Source organism: Protopterus annectens, chromosome 7.part0 (genome assembly GCF_019279795.1).
Source record: "Protopterus annectens isolate FY-2018-M chromosome 7.part0, PAN1.0, whole genome shotgun sequence".
In the NCBI taxonomy this organism is placed as follows: domain Eukaryota; kingdom Metazoa; phylum Chordata; order Ceratodontiformes; family Protopteridae; genus Protopterus; species Protopterus annectens.
Window position 1 is genome coordinate 385,970,955 of NC_056739.1, and position 17,473 is coordinate 385,988,427.

Consider the following 17,473-nt stretch of genomic DNA (forward strand, 5'->3'; position numbering starts at 1 on the left):
AACGCACGATACGTATGTGAATCTGTACAGTATGTGAGCGGTGTGTGTAGGTAAAGATACCTGTCCATCAGGCAGAGAGGCGAAGGTTGGATATGTAATGCTAAAGCGCGCAGCATACCAACAACTGTGGACAACGTGTGCACAGCAGTGGGACAACATGTAAACACCGCTGATAACCCCAGGGCGGCTTGCCACCCTTTCAAAAGGCCAAAGTGGGAAATCGTCGGGACACACTTCAGATGTTACAGGTGGACACATACCCATGGTCAGTACAAAGGTTAGAACTCTACTCTTTTGCATAAAGAAAAGTGTAGTCTTGTAGCAGTTCAGTTGCTTATTGTGTGTCTTGTAACAGTTAGGAATGTACATACATAAATAAGTATGTTATGCAACTCTTACATAAGAATGGGATATAGTGATGTCCCACAATCTCAGGACATTTGCCATTTGTGATAAATTTGTCAGGACACAACTGCCCAAGGAGGGACTGTCCCTTGCAAAGTGGCACAGGTGGTAACCCTACCCCAGGTCTGCCATAGGGGTTGCAAACACAGAACAATGCCACCACCGCGCCGATGCTGGCAGTGGATATCCAACACTGAAGTGCCACAGCAGGGGATAGGACATTTATGTATAGTGTCACAGCACACATGTGCATGGGCATATACCGTCGATGTCATACGGAATGTGCGCACGGCGTGCACCTATCCCACGCAGTAGGCGACTATGTCAATTATGTGTAATGCAAAGCTGGCATGATGGATATGTTCACAAATCATAGACAGTATCACAGGCATAGCATGCATGATGGAGCGATGGGCTAATGTTATATACATACACAAGATATGTATGGCCTGCACATATGGGACAATGTAGTAGCAGAATAGGTACCGAAATGGAGGTAACAGCAAGTGACCATGTCCAAACGTTCCATAGCAGGTGCAATGTGTGCCACAATGATGTCCAGCAGGGCCGTGTGTAAACACATGTGCAATGTACACAGTACTGACACCCCCCCATGGTAGTGTCCACTGAACGGCAGAACTGGATGTCAACTGTCATGTCTATACAATACGTCCGCTGTGGTGGTACCATGGGTGTGTGTCACCCACCAGCAAGGCAGCTATCACATGACTAGTGACACAGTGTGCCCCTGTGGGATGTGCACAGGACCTATGTCCCACAGCATGGTGTGTGTCCAGTCTGTGGATGTCACACAGACGCCGGGCTGAGCAATGTGGCATGTGTGCACACATGCAGGACTGCTCCTCCCCTGCCCACAGCAAACGCCATGTAGGAGTACTACATGCATCAGTACTGTGGAGAACATGGCCCATGGCAGAGTACATTACACCCCTGTGTTAGTGGCATGCAGGTGAGCACAGATGTGTTACATGACTGTCATTTGCATATGTCAACTGTCTGAGCTGGGTAGAGAGCACAGCATGACTATACTGAGACATGTAACGTTGTATCCATTGTGTAAGGTACACCACACATGTGTCATTGTAACACGGCCTGCGTGTACATGTGTGTATGGCACAGGTACAAGGGCACCCAAGGTATCAGCTAGACATACGGTCCAGAAATGTGTAGTCCTGCACATGTGTACCCACGCTATGGTGTAATATGGCAACCACAGCACCATGTGGGCCATGTGTGTGTACATCAACCATGTACAACGTGATATGCCTGTATAGGGACAGTATCCATGTGATACACACCGCATGACTGTCAGTATGCAAAGGTGATGTGTATGCACTATGTGTGATGTAACTGATGCAATGATATCTACATGATATATCTGCCACACTGACACCTGTATGGGTGTCAGCAACATGAGTAGGATGAGCTAGAATGCTGCCAGGTATGTAGAAGTGGTACATGTAGGCATGTACAGTACTGTGTGACAGCAGGTAGTGTACGATGCAAATACTGAGCATGAGGGGCCACATGTCTGAGGCGTGCAATGCCACACGTCCCTGAAATGTTGTAGTCAGCATGATATGCCTGCACCACTGTGTGAACTGTACAGAAGGCACATGGCGTAACATGCCGATACATAGGGCGATGTGATGCTGGATGTGTACACTGTCAATAGCATAAAGTGGAATGGTGCTGAAGGGCAAAGAGCGGATCATGTCTGATGTGATACCCTCTGTACCACCCCAACCACCCATGCAATAATATGACAGGTGGCCAGCATGGGATGTGGTGTGCTGTGGCGCACAGAAGCCCAACAAGGGTGCCAGGAAAGGCATGCAGGTAGTCAATGAGTGTGTGAAGCATGTATGTCAAGATGTGGCCCAGTGCCATACTGAATGGCCCAGTCATGGGTGTAGAGATGCAGCCCCATACGTGCAATGCAGTACCATCCATGTGTAGTGTGATAGATGTGGTAGTGTGGTGGTCAGGGTGCACAACGTACATGAATGGGCTAGCAGTCACTGGCGTGTGCTGCTGCAGAGACATGTAACAGCCAGGTTGGCGGGATACAACAACTACGGCGGTTGGAGGTGACATTGGGACTGTGTTCCCAGACATAACATGTACATGCCAGTACTATGTATGTGTCCACAGGGTTAATACAATGTCCAGCCAAGGATTGGAACCCTGTAGTGAGTGAGAGTGTGTATTGTTGGTAGGTACCCCATTGGCAGGCAGGATGCCAGCAACATCTGTGTCGTCAATGCCTGCATGACCGTGGTATGCTGCATTGAATGTGGATGTAGTCAAACAGCAGAGACATACCACCACACTGCGTGAGGGCCCACACTGCAATGTCTGGCAGTCATGTGTAGGTAGCTAGCTGTGGAGTATGTCATGCACCAGCAGGACACACCATGACTGTCAAGTGACACACAACACACAGGTGAACAAAACTACCGTGCAACAGCCTGCACATGTGCCCATACAGCACGTGTGCATGGAACAGGAATACCACTGTGGCGTCTGTGAAAATGCCAGCACCACCATGTCTCAGTGTGGAATAGCATGGTCCCTACCAGTGTGTAAATGTAGCAGAAGTGCACTGTGATCACTGTTGGCATAGGCACATAGACTGTCCATCGGACGGGGTGCCATGCCCTCAACTACCTCTGTCAGTGGATGTCAGTAATACCGGCTGTAGTGTGTATGTACCATGCATGCTGCTATGGTTGTGTGCTTAGGGTGTGGCTAGCAGGGATGGTAAGCATGGATGTTCAGCAAACAGAGGGGAGGTGTGTAGGCCTAGCATACAGACACATGGAGGTTTGGTGCATGCTGAGGGTAGTGTAGGTATGGTATGTGTCGTGTAATGTGTCACCCAGCTATCGCACTGCATGGCCAAGCATGTGTGGTGCGTGGGAGTCCATACTAGGGAAGGTCGTGTTGCTGGCAATACATAGCAGTAGCAACTGTCCCAGGTGCAATGTACAGCATGCCAACCCGACTGGCATGTAACCTGTGGTGTACAGTGTCTGCACTGTCGCGTGTCACAATGTGTGTAGTGGCCACAAACATGGGTATCTGAACATGGACTACCTATGATGCAATGTGTCATGGGAAAATACAGTATGTGTGTAAATCACGGTGTGGTGTGGGAACCACCCACCTGTGTGTGTTGCAGTCCAGGTATGTGACTGGGAGGTATGATCTGTGTACAATCTGGACTGGCAGGTGTGCCGTGTAGGGCATGGAGGCAGGTCCCAGGCACCGTAGATAAATGACATGTGTGCTGTACTGTGTGTGCAGTGCTAGTGTACAGCACAGTGGAGGGTGTAAGCATTGTCACACATCACTGCATGCTGTGCCTACCTGTGACAGCCCTGCCAGAGACAGACATGTGACACCGCTGCACAGGCAGCATAGCATGAGAAGATGTACATGTGGGCTGCACACCTTAGCCAGATGTCCACCGTCATGTGTGCCACGGTAGTGTGGTTCAACACGACTATCAGACTGGACAAACAGCACATGCCTGCATAACAACAGTATGACCATAGTCAACAGTCCCAGTGACAGAGTAGGCCAATGTAGACTATGGCTGCATGCAGACCAGTGGCTACTGGACACCTGGCTAGACACACACCTGGACGGTTAATTCACCATTGAGCCATCACATGTCCACGTCCATGTGGGCCGTACAATGTCATCACAGGGTGGTCACAATAGCAGGTGGCAAGGCAGACACGGTGTACCAGGTGATGTGTCATGTGTGCATATGTTGAGTAGCACAGCCGTTCACATGTCTGCAACATACTGGTGCACGATGTATACTGTTACATGATGAATGGAACTGCACTGTCACCCACTACAGGGCCAGCTGGCACAGGTGTGGTGTGACTGGTGTAACCCATGTTTGCACAGGATACACACTGCTGTTGTAGGCAGCCATGCTGGTGGCCACCAGTGATATATGCAGTGGTCATACAAACATACCGTACACAGTGTTCAGGCAGGAATGTCAATTGTCGTGGACGATGTGCTGCTATGTGAATGTGGGTGTTTGTTGTGAATGTCACACATCCAGAAGACACCATCTGGTGCAGTCATGGTTGTCAACACCGGTACACACATCCACAGCAGTCAGAACCCAGTCCGACAATGTGTGTCAGTCACCCTTGTACCGTGTGACATATGTGCACATGGCGGAACACCTCCCACTGTCATCTAAGCTGGCTACATGATGGCTGGAATGTGCTGTAGAAATGTACAATGCTGGTAGCCCAATGAAGTACCTGGAATCAGACACAGTACACTATGTCAGCCATGTAAATCATGCACAACAATGACTGCCCAACAGACACAAACAATGCATTGACACATGGAACATGTGCTCATGACAACCCCCACTGAGGTATGTTGCACATATAGATGTACAATTGTCATCTATGGCCATAGCATGGATGCAGACACACATACTCCACAGGTAGTACCATGTGATGTAGGTAGGGGCATTGCTTGTGTATATGTCACAGTAGATGTACACAGACATGTCCTGCATAGCCATCATGTAGGGGTAGCTGTGGTATGTCACTACTGGACATGCCCATACAGATTACCATGTCCCGCAGGAGATGTGTTAGGTGTGTACCACATGTGACATGCTGACAACAATCTGCGATGTGTATGGCTGCCGGTGTACCTGTGTGACAATGTCTGTGATGGGTGCAAAGGCACATAGTATCGTCTTGTATGCACACAAGCCCCACATAGCTGCATAGCCTGAACATACAGTACAAGGAGTGTGTGGGATGATAGCAACCCACAGGTGGAGATGGGTATGGACGGCGGCCCACAACCACATGGGTGTGTACGGTGTTCACGTCCACGACACATGAGCATCTGAGAGGCTAGCGTCACAGTTGTACAGGGTCGCATGTACATATGTTCAGCAACATCCCTGTATGTCCCACCACTGGCCTGTGGACCGATGGACAACAAGCAAATGTGCAGGTATGAGATGTGCACAGCACATCACAGATGCCTACCGTAGAACAGGCTTACCATGTAGACATGTGCACAGTAGGTCTGCGCCACCTGCAGTCAAACACGTTAGGTGCCAAACCACACCAATAGTCCGGCCAATGACACAGATGGGCGTGCATGCCTCTGTGTATGTATGTCTGTGAATGGCTCCGGCATAGCAATATAGCCGTGTCACCATTGTGAACAACAATATGAATGGGTTGTATGTGTGAGGGTGCATCATATGTGTAGGGTCAGATCGGCGATACCATCAGTGGGCCTGCTATGTGAACATCCATGTCCCCATACATGGATACCTCTGCTGAGGCCAACACCACATTCACACAGGGAGGGATGGCGGTGTGTAGTGCAGCAGCAGACATGTGGGTGGCAGCGGGCAATGTATGTACACATATGTGTTACCCACATCAGTTCAGGCAGATATCCATGTGCATGGGATAGTGGTGTGTGTACACATACAGCACTGTGTCGATCAACATCCCAGCACATAGCACCTGCCAGGGCTACAGTGTATGCATGGATGTGTGATACCTGCATGCACCACACACACCCTCAACAAGCAGCGTACAGCATACCTCGCTGGAGGACAGTGTCCACACCATGGTGATAAACATGTTGAATGTCCATATTCACACAGCTATGACAAAAGCAATGGACAGCCACCCTGCCAATACCGTCAGCCCCTGGGTGGGTCACACCCATTGCCATGTATGTGGCATACCCTGCCATATCATGCAGAGATGACCAGCAAGGCTGCATGAGCTATCACAGTCCCACATGGTGCAATGGACAAAAGGCACTCTCACTATCAACCATACACAGTAGTAATGTGGTGGCGATGCACCCTGTCATGTTACAGGTGCTGTGTGATGCTCTGCACAATGTGTGCGTGTACATGCTATGCATGGCCTTTCCTGCTGATGTGTCATGGTTACACATTGCTCCATGTCTATCACATCGTAACACAGGTGAGCTGGGGCAAGTTGTCCAGCACCGGTACAGTGCTGTGTGGAAGTACATGGCACAACACATGCATGTGCAGGTGTCCATGTGTATGTGTACAGTGCGCTGCTGGCGTTCACAATGGACACAGGCGTGATGTGTACTGACATATACACAGCGTACAGGTGAACAGTAGCACAGGCGTCACATGGGGACATATGCCAACTGATATGGACATAGGTGCAGCCAGGTACACATGTCCATGGCAGGCTAACATCTACATGGTGCGTGCACAGTGTGATGGGGTGGCACACAGATATGATGTGACACCCAGTGCTCAATGGTGTGAAGCCACAACATCGGCTGTGTCACCGCCACGATGCCCTTCACAGATCACTGTGCAGATGTCGTACATGTCATAGCAATGTATTTCCAACAGTATGCCAGCACAGCAGTGTGAATGTGACCTGCCACCATCATTATGTCTTCCAGATAATGCCACGTTCCTGGCTTCCACCATTTAGCCGACAGGAGGAGGAGGTCATCATACCATACCTCCAGAGTAACTACAATGCCCTGTTTAGCCATGTGCCACAGCAGGCACAAGAACGGCAGGAGATGTGGGAGGAGTTGTGCAGGAGGGTGAACAGCGTGGGCGGAACCAACCGCAGCTACCAACAAATCCGCAGGCACTGCACAGACCTGATCCGGCATGCAAGACAGCGTGCTGCTGCAATCGCCAGGCAACAACGTGGGACAGGTGGTGGGCCACCAACACAGCCCCCACTCACAGCTACGGAGGAGCTCCTGGCCAGTCTGGGGACACCCACGGAACAACACGCAGAACCACTTGCGTCCATCGTGGAGGTGGGTGTCTCCTGAGCTATGAGCCTGGAGCTGCATGGTAAGTCAGTGTTGCATGTTTGTATGATAGGCGACGTGGGTGTGGGTGTCATAGTACAACACATGATATAGCAATACATGCCAGGTATATGGCCACACAAGATGCAAACCATTGTATGCTATGTTGTGTTAGCAGACATGTGCATAGCACATGCAACCACACATGCATGATGTGTCATGCACAGTGCTGACCGTGGAGATAGTAATGGCTAATGTGTATACCTTTGTGTAATGCCTTTACAGGTACGTCTGGCGTGTCGCAAGGACAAGGGTCTGTTGCAGGTAAGTCTGTTGCCAGTCAATCGCATGTTCTGCTGTATTGATATTCCCCATGTGTCTAGGCATGACATGCTCACCTGTGTGTGCCCCGTCACGGTATACAGCTCGCACCACCTGACATACACACCACCCATGTACAGTAGATACACCCGTTACCGTGAGTGGTATGACACCACACAACCAATTGGTGTGTTACGTGCATTCAGCTATGCATACAATGGTGTAGGTGTTACACAATGGCTGCATGTGTAGTATGCATTGGTATGCCAGTGCAGTATGGACACAGTACCACAGAGTGAGCTGTGATCTGGCCAGAGCACAGGTGTTACCAATGTGACCCATGCCCTGCATCGGTGCTGCGTTGTGACATGGCGCATGCCATGTCCCATGCGTGGATGTCTGGCTGCAGCATTGTCACACCATGATATGACCTATGCACAACATAGCAGACATACACACTGTCAGCATATCCGTAGAGAATGTGACCGTCACACTAGTATGGGTGTATGTCACATGGGCCACCACAGGGCCGTGTGCACAATGTCTACCACACACAATTGTCAATGAGTCAGACAGACAAGGCCATGGTTGATACCTACAGGCATGTTGCCACACAGCACATCCACAGTGGGTACTCACCATTGCACCCTGTACACACATAGTGGGTTCATCAATGTAGTGGACCCCCTGGACATCTGATGTAGTACACCAGTGACATGAAATTCCTCTCCACAGCTACTACAGGTGCCTCCAATGTCCACCATATATGTGCTGCTGAGCAGCTGAACTGGCTTACAGACATGGCAATGTAATGCGTCCAGGTCACGCATCGCACAGACACATAGCTGTGTCCTGCTACTGTGCAGTGGCACAGAGCCCGCACCACACACCGTCTAGCTATGCACACAGCTCACAGCAAACGTACCTACACAGACATCACTGTTACACATACATTGTATCTGTACACTGTACACATAACACTGCACCATGACAGCCATCGTGATGTGGTGCATGCGGTGGGACACCATCTTCACACGTCCACATGATACCGCACATGTTTGCGGTGTACATTACATAGTGTTGGCAGCCATGTGTACTCCCAACTTGCCCGCGGCCACACGGTGTATCACGCTGATGCATGCAAACTACCATGAATGTGTGTACTGCATGCCTACTAAATGACACCTGCCTGTTGTACTGTCCCCACCAGGGCAGTGTACATACTGCCACTATGAATGTCTGGTCTGCATTCACTGGTCTGTGTTGTGTGAATGCTGCATGCCACCTGCATAATCACATGCATGCTGTGTGTGTGTGTGTGTGTGTGTGTGTGTGTGTGTGTGTGTGTGTGTGTGTGTGTGTGTGTGTGTGTGTGTGTGTGTGTGTGTGTGTGTGTGTGTGTGTGTGTGTGTGTGTGTATTGTAACCGATGGTATGTCTTTGTATTGACAGGTGCTGTAGGTGCGTTCCCCTCCTGCGGTCAATCTGATGCTAGTGTCCCCACAGATACTAGTGGTGATGAGCATGTGCATGAGGCACAGGCAGGGTCGTCACAGGCAGAGTCTGTGCCACTGGAGAACATCACACATACGTCCCTTTCATCCCTGCACACGGTTCAGATGCCGACACATACCCCAACACCGTTGCCCATAGATGACGGTCAGTCAGCGTCTGTTGTCCCCGAGCAGGAATGTGTGGTGGCTGCAGAAGGTGTGGGTACACGATGATGCCAGTGTAAGGACTGGTGCAGTGCCACGCAGACGTGTGGCAGGTGCTGCCCGTGGGGAGCACCGCTAGACATACACCTGCCGTCCAGGGTGCAGCAGCTGGTATAACCAGGCGCATGTTCCAGACTGTAATGGCGGCGCAGGCACGTGCGAGCGGCAGAACCAGGAGGGCAGAGGCTGCAGAGGTCCGCAATCCGTACCCTAAATGACAGCATCCAGGCATTGGCGAATGCACAACAGCATCTTGCCGATGTTCTGGATAGGAGATTGGGCGATATGGCTGGTCTCATCGACTGTGGCTTGGCCATCCTTGGTGTCGCAGTCCGTGCAGGAACACCAGGTAGGGGTGAGGCATAGGGCACGTGGGCGTGTGCCAGCAACACCACCTGCTGCAGGTCAGCGTGTGCGTGCCACCTCACATGCCCACACAGACAGTGATGGTAGCAGTAGCACTGCAGCTGCTACCACACCATCCACACCAGGACAGAGCAGGCCGCGTGGGCGTGGCCCTGGGCCCCGTCGTGGGCACGTTTCCAGCGGACATGTGACATCGGAGAGTGGACAGTCTGTACCTCCACCCGGTCGTGCCCGTGCGACCCCAGGCAGGCGGGTCGCCGCGCCCGGCAGACACAGTGAGCCGTAACACCTGCACTGTACAGTCAGGGGCTGCCAAGCATACCCGTGTAGGCATCACAGATGACTGAACTGTGTACACACACACACACACAGCAGACACAACTGTAGGGCTCCACCACACCCACATGCAATCTACATAGTCATGCCCACTCAATGCACTGGCCCTTACACACACATGATGTCATCCATTGGTACAGCCCATGCCTGTGGCACTATATCACCCTGTGCATATGATTAAGTCTCTGCCGCATAACTGTGAGCCACACCATCAATGCGGTTAAGCTGACATATTATGATGCACAGGGTGGACACGATAGTGAGAGGTGTATGTGATACCTGTGTCCGCATAGTGCGTGCTGTGTATGTTGTGGTGTGTGTGTATGGCTGGTGACAGGTGTGTATGTGATGTGTGTTGTGCACGGACATCATGCAGCAGACATACCATGCAGGACAGGTGCAGCATTCATTGATATGTGTACACAGTATGTGTGGTGGTTACATGTGTAGCACCATGTCGGTGCAGTTAACCCGTATGATACTGATGGTGTACTTGCGTGCCTACTGGGAGCAGTGTACTTAGTTCCGCACGTGTGGTGGTGGGGTACCCACAGGCATGTCTGGCAAAATGAGCATAGCACACTTAGCCACATCCGGCATGGACCCTACATAGGTACATAGGCACACATGAGCGTGACAGGATATGTGCCCTCGACATGTGTGGACCTAGCATGACTGTGTGTGGCATCTAACATCCCTCAGGATGGGGATGCCATATCCATCAGTCCCCAGTCCCTGGTCTAGCAGTGACACACAGAGGTTGACTGGCGCATAACTATAGTCACACATCCACTCGTCATTAGCAGTCCTGGACAAAGGCAGTCAGGGCCTTTCCTTCACATGGCCTGGCACACCTCCCGTGTTGTAGTGTGTGTCTGGCGTTACCCTGTTCCCCAGCACGTCCCACTCATCTTTGGGTTGAGGTGTCTGACAGTCGCTTCTGTGCCCGTGTTGGCATGGGGCCTGGGAGGTGGAATGTGCCCATGTCACCCAGGTCAGACATGGCCGTGTATGTCAGGCACAGATCACCATGGAGCAGCTGTGCTGTGAAGATCCACAGCCGGTGTCCCCTTGGCGTGCACCTTGTGACACATGTCCTAGCACCGTCATCCCGTCTTGTGGAACGTTTGCGGTCCTTCCGAGTGCTGCAGGCTTAAGGTTAGCTACAGGCCATATGTGCCATTATGCGCAGTCATTGCACTGGTGTGTGATGTGTACAGGGTACAATGAACACCCCTGATGTGGTTGCCATTCCATCCAGACCAGGAGGCCACAATGGAATGTCTTCACACCCACATTGCCATTGTGTGTGTTGACAGAGGTTGCCAACAGGTGTGGTAGCCATTTCCCTGAACATGTCCACCATCTTTAATGGCGTACCACCTACATGTGACATTGGGACGAACATGTTCTTCACACTGGGTAGGGCTGCACCTTCTCTGGCATTTGGTAGCAGGCCATGGCTCTGGCACCAGTCATCCATGTCTATGCCGCCCTAGGTGGATGTTAGGTGTAACATGGGGTGCTGGGTATGTCGGCGGTGCGTAGTCATCTGCATACCTTGTCTGCTACAATCCCCCTATGATTGCATGCACATTGGAAGGTCGGATGCCATATGGCAGGGGGCACAGGAGTGAGCCCTGTGGACCTCCACTGGGTCCAGATATGAGTGTGACAAGGCACCTTCAGCACCAACCCTGTGTGGTGTGACCTCCAACCTGTGTGAGAAGCATCGGGTGACATATGTCCCCACATGTATGCTGGCGGGCCTTTACATGGGTCCCATGTGTAGTGTGCTCTGATCGCTCCCACCAGGTCATGGTACTGTGTGCAAACCCACATATCCCCATCAATGGCCTTGGTGAACACTCCAGACTGGACGAGCAGGTTGGGAGGCAGGATCCGCCCTTGACTATGTAGTTGTGGGTATGTTCCGGTATTGGCTGTACACCGCTATCTGTAACCATGACCACCTGTATGGACCTCCACACAGCTTTGCAGACAACACTTGTCAAGCGTATAGGGTGTGGCTGTTGACAGTCCATAGGAGCACTACCCTGGCATACTGGGACCACAGATGCCATATGGCATCCATTGGGGACATAGCCCATAGTAAGGCTAACATGACACAGTGGCGCATGTGTGGGCGAGGGCCTCAAAGAGGATGGGTAGCACACAGCCAGGAAACCATCGGTGCCCATTGCTGGCGTGTCAAGCGCCATAGAGATATGGGACCACGCCAGGCCATATGACATGTTTGGGAGGATACACTCTGTTGGGATGGATATGTCCCCTGTTGGGGGGGGGGTATGTATGCATGGAACATGTCCTGTGGTATGCAGACAATGTCTGTGGGTGCAGTGACTGTTGTACCATTCTGGACCATTTCCAGGCAAGTCTGTGTGCCCCAACCATGTCCGTACCACAGGTCGGGAAGGCGCTGTGGTTGACTCATGTGCCCTCTGCAGTACCACTCCCACGGCGGACCTGGATGTTGGTATGTGGGGCCGTATGGTGGCCGGTATGAATGGGTGATGGTTTCCCTGGTACTGTCATTGCCCTGCCATGTAGTAGCTCCAACTGTTGATGTACAGGTAGTCAGTGGCTGCGGTCCACCACACCATGTGCCTACCTGTGGTGGACAAGGTCCTGATGTCATCATGTTTGCCTGTTGCAGACATGCATGTGGAGTGGTCGGGGAAGGCATTCGTTAGGCGTTTGCGGTCTGGCCTCTGTTCAACATTGGCATGGAGGACATGTAGGGTACCACACGGTCATATGATGTGTGTGGTTTTCTGTGGAGAGGTCATCACTGAGGACCCCATGCTGGTGTTGGTTACAGTGAGTGGATGACCAGTGGATCCACTATACGGTCTTGCATCACCATTGAGGGCTGTACATCCTGTGTGGGGCATATCCTCACCATGCGTGATGGGCAGAACTGTCAGACATCCCCCCCCCTGGTATGTATGGTGCATGGCTGTTTAACAGTGGCCAGGTGTGTGAACACCTGGGACTGCTGGCGTACTGTGTTGTGCCATGGGTAATGTTCCCAGGCTATGCATGGGTGGTTCATGTCACCCAAACGGTGCTGTTGTGAGAGCATGCCCACTCACCAGTGTCCTCAGGACATCTGTGAAGGTATCCTGTGTTTGGGAGGGTTGTCTGTAGCATGCAACAAACTGTAGGCCAGTCCTACACATGGTTAATTGCACCTACATATTCCCCGCAGCAACAACAACGTCTGTGGCATGACCGGGTTACTGTTGTGTGGCCGGACACACAGGATGGTCCGCATTCCGCCACCCATGCCGTCGCACCATGTGTATGCATGTCTGATCTGTGCCGACTCTAAGTGTCTGAGCATGCCCAGTAGGCAGCTGTGTAGATAGACACACAGCACACTGCACACCGCGGCCGTCTGCAGTAATACCGTGGGTGCATGCCTCTATCCCTACACAGCGGCCACGTCTGTGGCATGGCCAGGTTTCTGTTGTGTGGCTGGACACACGACGGTGCACATTCTGCCACCCATGCCGTCGCAACATGTGTATGCATGTCTGCCCTGTGCCGAGTCTAAGTGTCTGAGCATGCCCAGTATGCAGTGATGTACTGATCAGTAGTTACTTGTTATTCTCGACTGCAGCACTCGCGTGTTAGTGTCTGGCGACATGGGATGGTAACAGACTGCGTGACTGCGCACTCTGTCGAACACCGATCGGGCGCATTGCCTTTGCAAATGATACCACTCACGTGGGGTATGCCTCCTGACAGCGCTCTGCTCAGTAAACTTCGGTGGCGTTCTGTAAATGCTTCATACTGTAGTGTGTTCATGTAGATAGGCGTAGGTTCGTCCCCCGTCCTTTCCGTGTGTGTGTGTGTGTGTGTGTGTGTGTGTGTGTGTGTGTGTGTGTGTCTGTGTGTGTGTGTGTGTTTCCAGCTGCCTCTGCGACTGATTATGCTTTTAGGCGGCTCCGCAACACATGCCTTGGCTATTGCCAACTATTGTCCTGGTGGCGTCAGCAACCTACAAGTATGCCTGTGACAGCGCTCTGTTCAGCAAACTTCGGTAGCGCGTTCTGTAAATGCTTCATACAGTTGTGTGTTCATGTAGATAGTCGTAGGTTCGTTCCCCGTCCCTTCCGTGTGTGTGTGTCTCTGTGTGTGTGTGTGTTTCCAGCTGCGTCTGCGACTGATTATGCTTTTAGGCGGCTCCGCAACACATGCCTTGGCTATTGCCAACTATTGTCTTCGCGCTGACATCAGCAGCCTACAAGTATGCCTGTGACAGCGCTCTGTTTAGCAAACTCGGTAGCGCGTTCTGTAAATGCTTCATACAGTAGTGTGTTCATGTAGATAGTCGTAGGTTCGTCTCCCTTCCGTGTGTGTGTGTGTGTGTGTTTCCAGCTGCCTCTGCGACTGATTATGCTTTTAGGCGGCTCCAACACATGCCTTGGCTAATGCCAACTATTGTTTTGCGGGTGGCGTCAGCAGCCTACAAGTATGCCTGTGACAGCGCTCTGTTTAGCAAACTTCGGTGGCAGCGTTCTGTAAATGCTTCATACAGTAGTGTGTTCATGTAGATAGTCGTAGGTTCGTACCCCGTCCCTTCCGTGTGTGTGAGTCTGTGTGTGTGTGTGTGTGTTTCCAGCTGCGTCTGCGACTGATTATGCTTTTAGGCGGCTCCGCAACACATGCCTTGGCTATTGCCAACTATTGTCTTCGGCTGGCGTCAGCAGCCTACAAGTATGCCTGTGACAGCGCTCTGTTTAGTAATCTCCGTAGCGCGTTCTGTAAATGCTTCATACAGTAGTGTGTTCATGTAGATAGTCGTAGGTTCCTCCCCGTCCCTTCCGTGTCTGTGTGTGTCTGTGTCACCAGCTGCCTCTGCGACTGATTATGCTTTTAGGCGCTCCGCAACACATGCCTTGGCTATTGCCAACTATTGTCTTCGGGTGACGTCAGCAGCCTACAAGAATGCCTGAGACAGCGCTCTGTTAAGCAAACTCGGTAGCGCGTTCTGTAAATGCTTCATACAGTAGTGTGTTCATGTAGATAGTCGTAGGTTCGTTCCGTCCCTTCCGTGTGTGTGTGTCTCTGTCTGTGTGAGAGTTTCCAGCTGCGTCTGCGACAGAATATGCTTTTAGGCGGCTCCGCACACATGCCTTGGCTATTGCCAACTATTGTCTTCGGCTGGCGTCAGCAGCCTACAAGTATGCCTGTGACAGCGCTCTGTTTAGCAAACTCGGTAGCGCGTTCTGTAAATGCTTCATACAGTAGTGTGTTCATGTAGATAGTCGTAGGTTCGTCCCCCGTCCCTTCCGTGTGTGTGTGTGTGTGTTTCCAGCTGCCTCTGCGACTGATTATGATTTTAGGCGGCTCCGCAACACATGCCTTGGCTATTGCCAACTATTGTCTTGCGGTGGCGTCAGCAGCCTACAAGTATGCCTGTGACAGCGCTCTGTTTAGCAAACTTCGGTAGCGTTCTGTAAATGCTTCATACAGTAGTGTGTTCATGTAGATAGTCGCAGGTTCGTCCCCGTCCCTTCCGTGTGTGTGTGTGTGTGTTTCCAGCTGCCTCTGCGACTGATTATGCTTTTAGGCGGCTCCGCAACACATGCCTTGGCTATTGCCAACTATTGTCTTCGGGTGATGTCAGCAGCCTACAAGTATGCCTGTGACAGCGCTCTGTTTAGCAAACTTCGGTAGCGTTCTGTAAATGCTTCATACAGTAGTGTGTTCATGTAGATAGTCGTAGGTTCGTCCCCCGTCCCTTCCGTGTGTGTGTGTGTGTGTGTTTCCAGCTGCCTCTGCGACTCCTTATGCTTTTAGGCGCCATAACACATGCCTTGGCTATTTCAAATATTGTCTTGCGGGTGGCGTCAGCAGCCTACATGTATGCCTCTGACAGCGCTCACGTCAGTTAACTTCGGTAGCGTTGTGTAAATGATTCATACTGTACTGAGTTCATGTAAATAGGCGTAGGTTCATCTCCGTCCCTTCCGTGTGTGTGTGTGTTTCCGTTGCTTTCGACCATACAACTGAATAAGCAAATTGTTACAGTGTTCACAATCAACAGTGTGATATTTAAAATCATGTTAAGACTCACATTGTTGTTTGTGAACATTCTTAGACATAGCATATTTCCTGCACACGTTGTGGAAACAAAAGCGTTGCATGTTTTAATGAACTGTTCAAATGTTACGAAGACTTGTGTTGTGTCGAACTACGGGGACTATTCTTGCTGCAGGTTTCGGTTTGTTTCTGTCGCCTAGTGCAATATCATGTAATATGTGTGGGCATAGTATCCTTTCTGTGATGTTGACATGTGTGTGTTTCGTTAGCAGTGCGTCTCTGCTTTCTATGCTGTGGCTACATCTCCATTGCTCGCATAGAAAGTGACAAATGGAAGTGTAAGGGTGGACATTTAAAGCCTGGATACTTCCATGTTATGTGTAAGTCTCCGGGGCCAACGGGTGATAAGCGCATACATGTCTATGAAGTACCTTTGGATACCATATCGACCTGTCGTGGCGAAATGTTTATGTTGACTGTTCCATCTACCTATGTGTGACATGGTTTGTGGCCATAGGGTGCCAGCAAGTCTTCCCTGTTCATTGGGTGTTTGCCATGGTGTATTGACATCAATCCTATTAATTCACGAAGGATGTCTTTCTTTGGTGTCAACGCCATAGTTTGACCATCCTATGTCATTCCCAGCAGGCGTGGAGATTGTGCCATTGGTATCTTTACACAGGTGACCCATCTGTTCCACTGTATGGGCGTGTGATCCCCATAGATGTGCTGGCACATGGAGTGTTGTGTACGCGGTATCTGCCCAGCGGTCTTTCTTTGAATGGGGAGTGTGTACTGTACACGTATCTGTATTCCCTGGGTTATGCCTTGCAACAGCTGTGGGATTCCCCAGGTTTGCAGCTATGGGTGCCATCTTGGCGTCGTTTGTCCATCCATGGGAACTGCCTACTGGACACTAGTATCGGGCTGTCAACATTTCACAGCTGCATTCTCCATTTCCGGTGGATGATCGGTATTAGTATTGCGAATGCGCATATGCCATGGCCACGTCCGCACAGGCGGGGCGATGAATCATCTGCCAATCCACACCGACACCCATATATGCATACCCACGATCCCATGTCTGCAACCGTCGACAGTACCCCTTGCACACCCTTCATGTGTGCGGAAATGGGATGTGGACATACGTGTATGGATGCAGCAGCCTGGGGAGTCCTATTCATATGTCCTGCATTTCATGGACGGCTGTCATCACCCTTGAAGACACCTGTGGTGCATATATCTACCTGTGCCGTAGTCACGGCTGTCACCTCATCCGGTTCACACTATGTTGCTCACACTCACTTAAGGAGTAATATTTGGGTCCTGCAATGGACACCGATGTGCATATGTAAAGTTTAGGACATGTTGGACTGTGTCCAT